Below are 9,072 nucleotides of genomic sequence, written 5' to 3'. Positions count from 1 at the left end.
GGTACTTATATACAAATTTTTTATTTTGTCCTAATTTTCCAGAATTGGAGTTACAGAAGTATCGTGAATGTTCAGGTTACTACAGACTGTCCTGTTTAAGACAGATTCTGTTTTTGATGCATTGTTTTGCTAGTTTTGATGAAAATATCGATTTTATCGGTGTTATAAGCCATAGAGAAGTTATAATACAGTAGCTACAATGAAAAAACAAAATATGAATGGGTTTGCCACAGTACTTAAAGTGGTGATTATTTTATTATACTAACGAATCTCACAAGGGTTTTGTTAAGTTTTATGTGATTGAAGTTTTCAAGTTTTGGGTTAGATCATGATGGATGAAGAAATAAGTAGTGGCAAGAGCCTAAGCTTAGGGATGCCCAAGGCACCCCAAGGTAATATTCAAGGACTCTGTCGGCGTTCTGGGAACGGGGGTCACCAGACTTGCCTGCCTGCGGCCCGCGGCGTGGCTAAGTCAGCGGGTCGTACGGCCAATCTTCATCAACAAGGCATCCAAGACCCTCGCGAGGCGGACGACGCAATACCTCCTCAGGAGTGGCCTAGTCAGGCAGGCTCACGAGGAGCGGAGATATCAAGGCGGGGCAAACCTCACGAGGCTTTTGTGACGCGAGCCATGACGATCGAGACCAGGCGGGCGCCAGCGCGCGCAGCGTCCTTGTTTCCTCTTTGGTGCTAAGGAGGCAAGCGCAGGCGAGGAGTACCGAGGCGTCAGGCAAAGGTTGCCATATCGGTGCAACGAGACCAAGACCAGAAGGACGGTAGGACGGAGGTCATCGTGGAGCCCAAGACGGCGTCACCACCAGAGCCTTTCGTAGGCGAAGACCACTTTTGTCAGGATAGCTTGTACTAGCTGTCCCCCTTCAAATTTGCCCGCCGTTGTTGGCTCCCTTCCCGCTCAATATTTGGGGAGAGGACCAGGGCCTATATAAGTAGAACTAGCCACCACAGTAGGGGCATCTGAGCTTGATCTGATCTGATCGAGAGCCTACCCTAGCCACAAGAACACCTCAACCTCAGGAGGCTGTTCTTCCCCTTGTACTGTTCATCATCAGCCCAAGAGGCAATCCACCACCACCACACTGGAGTATGGTATTACACCACAACGGTGGCCCGAACTAGTATAAATCTCGTGTCTTTCTGTGTTGCGAGTTCGTCCGCGAGATCTTAGTGAGCTAGGGCGTGGATTGGTAGGAGGGAAAGACTTCGCGCACACCCCAGAGTTCGAACCTTAAGGATTTTGCCGGAACCCCACATCCGACATTTGGCGCGCCAGGTAGGGGTGCGCCGTAGCTTCCCTTCCGTTGATTCGTTGCTCCGTCGCTCCGACGTCTCCATGGCGGATGCTCACCGCGCTCGAGCTGAGCGCCGGGTTGCCCTCACCGCCCGCGTTGCTCAGACGGCTCCCGTCGGCGGGCCACCTCGTCGTTCTCCGTCTCCCGCCGCCAACGCAGCCACCGGCCCAGCGGGGAACGAGCAACCAGCGTCCTCGCTGCACCCATCAGTGCGGCAGGACGGCCGCACCGCCACTCCGTCGCTGACCCCGGCCGGTTCCTCGTCCCATGCACGCCGCGCTCCCATGGAGGCGCGGGCCGCACTCCTCGCCGCAAACGAGCTCCTGCGCTACCGCCCGGTTGACGACCTCTACGAGGAGTGGCTCGACCGCGTCGCCGAGCTCGTCCGCGCCGCAGGGGGCTCCCCGGCGCAGTCCCTCTCTCTGCCTCACCCTCCGCCAGCCACAGGTGACGTGGCTCATGGCACGCCTCCACCACCTCTGCCCCAAGATTGCGCCTTGGCGCCAAGGCGCGCAGCCCCACGGCGTGATCCGCCACATCCGGTGCCCGCGCGCGAAGAGAGAAGCTGCCAAGAAATCTCTCGGCCGTGAGAGGCTGCACCTGCGCTCCCCGCGCCGCCTCGTCAAGACCGCGCACCGCCTGTAGCGGCGCCGCGCGGACCTCATCAAGACCAAGCTCCACCTCCGAGGCGGGCCTCGGCAACCACGGCCGGCTGCCGCGCCTTCACCCCTGAACTGCGTAGCGTCGCCTGGCCAGGCAAGTTCAAGCCGGATTTGCCTCCCCGCTACGACGGCACCTCCGATCGCGTGGAGTTCCTGCAGCTCTATGAGCTGAGCATCGAAGCGGCCAACGGCGACGAGAAAGTCATGGCGAACTGGTTCCCTATGGCTCTCAAGGATGGTGCCCGCTTCTGGCTCCTGAACCTGCAGCATGGCTCGATCTCCTCCTGGGATGAGATGCGCGACCGCTTCGTCGCCAACTTCCAGGGCACCCGCGACCGCCCGCCGGCCGCGGGTGACCTGCGTCGCATCAAGCAACAACTAGGAGAGACCCTCTAGAAGTATATCCAGTGCTTCAACAACACTCGCCTCAAGATCCCCAAGGTCACGGACGAGGCCATCATCTCCGCGTTCTTAGACGGTGTCCGTGACGTCAAGATGAAGGAAGAGCTCGCTATCCACGAGGAGCTGTGCACATCTCAGGAGCTGTTCAACCTAGCGACCAAGTGCGCAAGAGCTGAGGAGGGGCGCCTTTCCCTCCTCGACCTGCCAGCTGCGGCTGTAGAGGAGAAGAAGGCCAAGGCCAAGGACGTGAAGCGCAAGGAGGCAGCTGTGCTCGCAGCGGAGCCGGACACCAAGCGGGGCAGGGATCAGCCCGAATCGTCCAAGGGCAGCCGACCGTTCTGCGCCTTCCACAACCTGAACACCCACAACACCAGTGACTGTCAAGAGCTCAGAGCCATCCGCGAAGGATGCTTCGGTCGATGCTCCAAGCGTAGGGACCGGGGCTACGGCCGTGGAGGAGGATGTGGAGGCGGACGCTGGGACGATCGTGGTCCGCGCCAGGAGTGGCGCAACAGGCCTCGCGAGGACCGCTGGCAGGACCATCCTCGCGAGGGCGCCTGGAGGGACCAGCCTCGTGAGGATCGCCCCCAGGGCAACGCCGGTCTTCCCCCGCTGCCGCCACCAAGAAGGAATGACGATCACCATCAGGATGAGGGGGCTGGGGGCTTCCAGGAGCCGCGTGCAATCGCCTGCATCTTGGGCGGCGCGCAGGCCCCAGCCTCTCAACGCATCTTCAAACAGTTCGCTCGTGAAGTGAACGCGATGCTCCCCAAGCTCGAGGCCACGCGCCCGCTCAGGTGGTCCCAATGCACCATCACTTTCAACTCGGCAGATCAGCTCAAGTGCGCGGCCACCGCTGGCGCTCTCCTGATGCTTTGTTCACCAGTTATCAGCAATGTGCAAGTTACCAAGACCCTCATCGACGGCGGCGCATGGCTCAACGTCCTGTCTGTCGACACGTTCGACAACCTCCAAGTGCCATATGAGCAGCTTCAGCCTACCAAGCCTTTCTCAGGAGTGACCGACGGCTCCACTACACCCATAGGGCAGGTCCGCCTGCCTGTCACCTTCGGGGAGCACAAGAACTACCGCACCGAGCTCATCGACTTCGACGTCGCGCACATCCGCCTGCCGTACAACGCCATCCTCGGGCATCCAGCCCTGGCCAAGTTCATGGCAGTCACCCATCACGGCTACAACGTCCTCAAGATGCCGGGAAGCGGCGGAATCATCACGGTCCCATGTGAAGAGAGAGATGCAGTGTGCTCCCTCGAGCGCGCCTTCCAAGCTGCAGCAATCAACGACCCCGACAGCAAAAGCGAGGGCCCTCCTGAGGCCCTCCTGTTGGAAATATGCCCTAGAGGCAATAATAAAATGATTATTATTTCCTTGTTCATGATAATTGTCTATTATTCATGCTATAATTGTGTTATCCGGAAATCGTAATACATGTGTGAATTCATAGACCACAACATGTCCCTAGTGATCCTCTAGTTGACTAGCTCGTTGATCAATAGATGGTTACGGTTTCCTAACCATGGACATTGGATGTCATTGATAACAGGATCACATCATTAGGAGAATGATGTGATGGACAAGACCCAATCCTAAGCATAGCACAAGATCGTGTAGTTCGTCTGCTAAAGCTTTTCTTATGTCAAGTATCTTTTCCTTAGACCATGAGATTGTGCAACTCCCGGATACCGTAGGAGTACTTTGGGTGTGCCAAACGTCACAACGTAACTGGGTGGCTATAAAGGTACACTGCGGGTATCCCCGAAAGTATCTGTTGGGTTGGCACGAATCGAGACTGGGATTTGTCACTCCGTATGACGGAGAGGTATCTCTGGGCCCACTCGGTAGGACATCATCATAATGAGCTCAGTGTGATCAAGGAGTTGATCACGGTATGATGTGTTACGAAACAAGTGAAGAGACTTGCCGTAACGAGATTGAACAAGGTATCGGTATACCGACGATCGAATCTCGGGCAAGTGCTATACGGGTAGACAAAGGGAATCGTATACGGGATTGATTGAATCCTTGACATCGTGGTTCATCCGATGAGATCATCGTGGAGCATGTGGGAGCCAACATGGGTATCCAGATCCCGCTATTGGCTATTGGCCGGAGATATGTCTCAGTCATGTCTGCATCCTCCCGAACCCGTAGGGTCTACACACTTAAGGTTCGATGACGCTAGGGTTATAGGGAATAGATGTACGTGGTTACCGAATGTTGTTTGGAGTCCCGGATGAGATCCCGGACATCACGAGGAGTTCTGGAATGGTCCGGAGGTAAAGATTTATATATGGGAAGTCCCGTTTTGGACACCGAAAGAGTTTTGGGCGTTATCGATAACGTACCGGGACCACCGGAAGGGTTCGGGGGTCCACCGGGAGGAGCCACCAGCCCCGGAGACCTGCGTGGGCCAAGTGTGGGAAGGGACCAGCCCCTAGGTGGGCTGGTGCGCCTCCCACAAGAGGACCAAGGCGTAGGGAAGGGGAGAGGGGGGAAACCCTAGGCTCAGATGGGCCTAAGGCCCACCTAGGGTGCGCCCCCCTCTCTCCCCCTCTGGTCGCCCCCCTAGATGCATCTAGGGCTGGCCGTCACCCCTAGGGGGGAACCCTAGATGGAGGCGCAACCCCTCCCCTCCCCCTATATATAGTGGGTTTTTTGGGGCTGCCAAAGACACGAGTCTCCCTCTCTCTTGGCGTAGCCCTACCCCTCTCCCTCCTCGTCTCTCGCAGTGCTTGGCGCAGCCCTGCTGGAGTGCCACGCTCCTCCACCACCACCATGTCGTCGTGCTGCTGCTGGACGGAGTCTTCCCCAACATCTCCCTCTCTCCTTGCTGGATCAAGGCGCGGGAGACGTCACCGGGCTGCAGTGTGTTGAACGCGGAGGCACCGTTGTTCGGTGCTTAGATCGGATTCGGCCGCGATTTGAATCGCTTCGTGTACGACTCCACCGACCGCGTTCTTGCAACGCTTCCGCATCGCGATCTTCAAAGGTATGAAGATGCACTCCCCTCTCGTTGCTAGTAAACTCCATAGATTGATCTTGGTGATTCGTAGAAATTTTTTAATTTCTGCAACGATCCCCAACAGTGGCATCAGAGCTAGGTCTATGCGTAGTTTCTATGCACGAGTAGAACACAAGTTGTTGTGGGCGTCGATTTTGTCAATTTACTTGCCGTTACTAGTCTTATCTTGATTCGGCGGCATCGTGGGATGAAGCGGCCCGGACCGACCTTACACGTACGCTTACGTGAGACGGGTTCCACCGACTGACATGCACTAGTTGCATAAGGTGGCTAGCGGGTGTCTGTCTCTCCCACTTTAGTCGGATCGGATTCGATGAAAAGGGTCCTTATGAAGGGTAAATAGAAATTGGCATATCACGTTGTGGTTTTGGCGTAGGTAAGAAACGTTCTTGCTAAGAAACATATAGCAACCACGTAAAAATTTGCAACAACAATTAGAGGACGTCTAACTTGTTTTTGCAGCATATGCCGTGTGATGTGATATGGCCAAAAGGATGTGATGAATGATATATGTGATGTATGAGATTGATCATGTTCTTGTAATAGGAATCACGACTTGCATGTCGATGAGTATGAGAACCGGCAGGAGCCATAGGAGTTGTCTTAATTTATTTATGACCTGCGTGTCAACATAAACGTCATGTAATTACTTTACTTTATTGCTAAACCGTTAGCCATAGTAGTAGAAGTAATAGTTGACGAGACAACTTCCTGAAGACACGATGATGGAGATCATGATGATGGAGATCATGGTGTCATGCCGGTGACGATGATGATCATGGCGCCCCAAAAATGGAGATCAAAAGGAGCAAAATGATATTGGCCATATCATGTCACTATTTGATTGCATGTGATGTTTATCATGTTTTTACATCTTATTTGCTTAGAACGATGGTAGCATAAATAAGATGATCCCTCATTAAAATATCAAGAATTGTGTTCCCCCTAACTGTGCACCGTTGCTAAGGTCTGTTGTTCCGAAGCACCACGTGATGATCGGGTGTGATAGGTTCTAACGTTCGCATACAACGGGTGTAAGCCAGATTTACACACGCAATACACTTAGGTTGACTTGACGAGCCTAGCATGTATAGACATGGCCTCGGAACACGGAAGACCGAAAGGTTGAACATGAGTCGTATAGAAGATACGATCAACATGAAGATGTTCACCGATGATGACTAGTCCGTCTCACGTGATGATCGGACACGGCCTAGTTGACTCGGATCATGTATCACTTAGATGACTAGAGGGATGTCTATCTGAGTGGGAGTTCATTAAATAATTTGATTAGATGAACTTAATTATCATGAACACAGTCTAAAACTTTGCAATATGTCTTGTAGATCAAATGGCCCACGCTAATGTTGCCCTCAACTTCAACGCATTCCTAGAGAAAACCAAGCTAAAAGACGATGGTAGCAACTACACGGACCAGGTCCGTAACCTGAGGATTATCCTCATAGCGGCCAAGAAAGCATATGTCCTTGAAGCACCACTAGGTGATGCACCTGTTTTCCCAGCAACTCAAGACGTTATGAACGCCTGGCAGTCGCGTAGTGATGATTACTCCCTGGTTCAGTGCGGCATGCTTTACAGCTTAGAACCGGGGCTCCAAAAGCGTTTTGAGCAGCACGGAGCATATGAGATGTTCCAAGAGCTGAAAATGGTTTTCCAAGCTCATGCCCTGGTCGAGAGATATGAAGTCTCCGACAAGTTCTACAGTTGTAAGGTGGAGGAGAATAGTTCTGTCAGCAAGCACATACTCAAAATGTCTGGGTTGCACAACCGCTTATCTCATATGGGAGTTAATCTCCCGGATGATGCGGTCATTGACAGAATCCTTCAGTCGCTCCCACCTAGCTACAAGAGCTTTGTGATGAACTTCAATATGCAGGGGATGGAAAAGACCATTCCTGAGGTATATTCAATGCTGAAATCAGCGGAGGTGGAGATCAAAAAGGAACATCAAGTGTTGATGGTGAATAAAACCACTAAGTTCAAGAAAGGCAAGGGTAAGAAGAACTTCAAGAAGAACGGCAAGGGAGTTGCCGCACCCGGTAAGCCAGTTGCCGGGAAGAAGCCAAAGCATGGACCCAAGCCTGAGACTGAGTGCTTTTGTTGCAAGGGAAACGGTCACTGGAAGCAAAACTGCCCCAAGTACTTAGCGGATAAGAAGGCCGGCAATACCAAAGGTATATGTGATATACATGTTATTGATGTGTACCTAACGAGCACTCGTAGTAGCTCTTGGGTATTTGATACCGGTGCGGTTGCTCATATTTGTAACTCAAAACAGGAGCTGCGGAATAAGCGGAGACTGGCGAAGGACGAGGTGACGATGCGCGTCGGGAATGGTTCCAAGGTCGATGTGATCGCCGTCGGCACGCTACCTCTACATTTACCTACGGGATTAGTTTTAAACCTCAATAATTGTTATTTAGTACCAGCTTTGAGCATGAACATTATATCTGGATCTCGTTTAATGCATGATGGCTACTCATTTAAATTTGAGAATAATGGTTGTTCTATTTATATGAGAGATATGTTTTATGGTCATGCCCCGCTGGTCAATGGTTTATTCTTATTGAATCTCGAACGTGATGTTACACATATTCATAGTGTGAATGCCAAAAGATGTAATGTTGATAATGATAGTCCCACATACTTGTGGCACTGCCGCCTTGGTCACATTGGTGTCAAACGCATGAAGAAACTCCATGCAGATGGACTTTTGGAGTCTCTTGATTATGAATCATTTGACACGTGCGAACCATGCCTCATGGGCAAAATGACCAAGACTCCGTTCTCTGGAACAATGGAGCGAGCAACCAACTTATTGGAAATCATACATACTGATGTGTGCAGTCCAATGAGCGTTGAGGCTCGCGGTGGTTATCGTTATGTTCTCACCCTCACTGATGACTTAAGTAGATATGGGTATGTCTACTTGATGAAACACAAGTCTGAGACCTTTGAAAAGTTCAAGGAATTTCAGAGTGAGGTTGAGAATCAACGTGACAGGAAAATCAAGTTCTTACGATCAGATCGTGGGGGAGAATATTTGAGTCACGAATTTGGCACGCACTTAAGGAAATGTGGAATTGTTTCACAACTCACGCCGCCTGGAACACCTCAGCGTAATGGTGTGTACGAACGTCGTAATCGCACTCTATTGGATATGGTGCGATCCATGATGTCTCTTACCGACCTACTGCTATCATTTTGGGGTTATGCTTTAGAGACTGCCTCATTCACTTTAAATAGGGCTCCGTCGAAATCCGTTGAGACGACACCGTATGAATTATGGTTTGGGAAGAAACCTAAGTTGTCGTTTCTAAAAGTTTGGGGATGCGATGCTTATGTCAAGAAACTTCAACCTGAAAAGCTCGAACCCAAGTCGGAAAAATGCGTCTTCATAGGATACCCTAAGGAAACTATTGGGTATACCTTCTACCTCAGATCCGAAGGCAAGATCTTTGTTGCCAAGAATGGATCCTTTCTGGAGAAAGAGTTTCTCTCGAAAGAAGTAAGTGGGAGGAAAGTGGAACTTGATGAAGTACTGCCTCTTGAACCAGAAAGTAGCGCAGCTCAAGAAAATGTTTCTGTGGTGCCTGCACCGACTAGAGAGGAAGTTAATGATGATGATCAAGGA

The sequence above is a fragment of the Aegilops tauschii genome, chromosome 1 (genome assembly GCF_002575655.3).
Source record: "Aegilops tauschii subsp. strangulata cultivar AL8/78 chromosome 1, Aet v6.0, whole genome shotgun sequence".
Lineage (NCBI taxonomy): Eukaryota > Viridiplantae > Streptophyta > Magnoliopsida > Poales > Poaceae > Aegilops > Aegilops tauschii.
Note: the sequence above shows the minus strand (reverse complement) of the source record.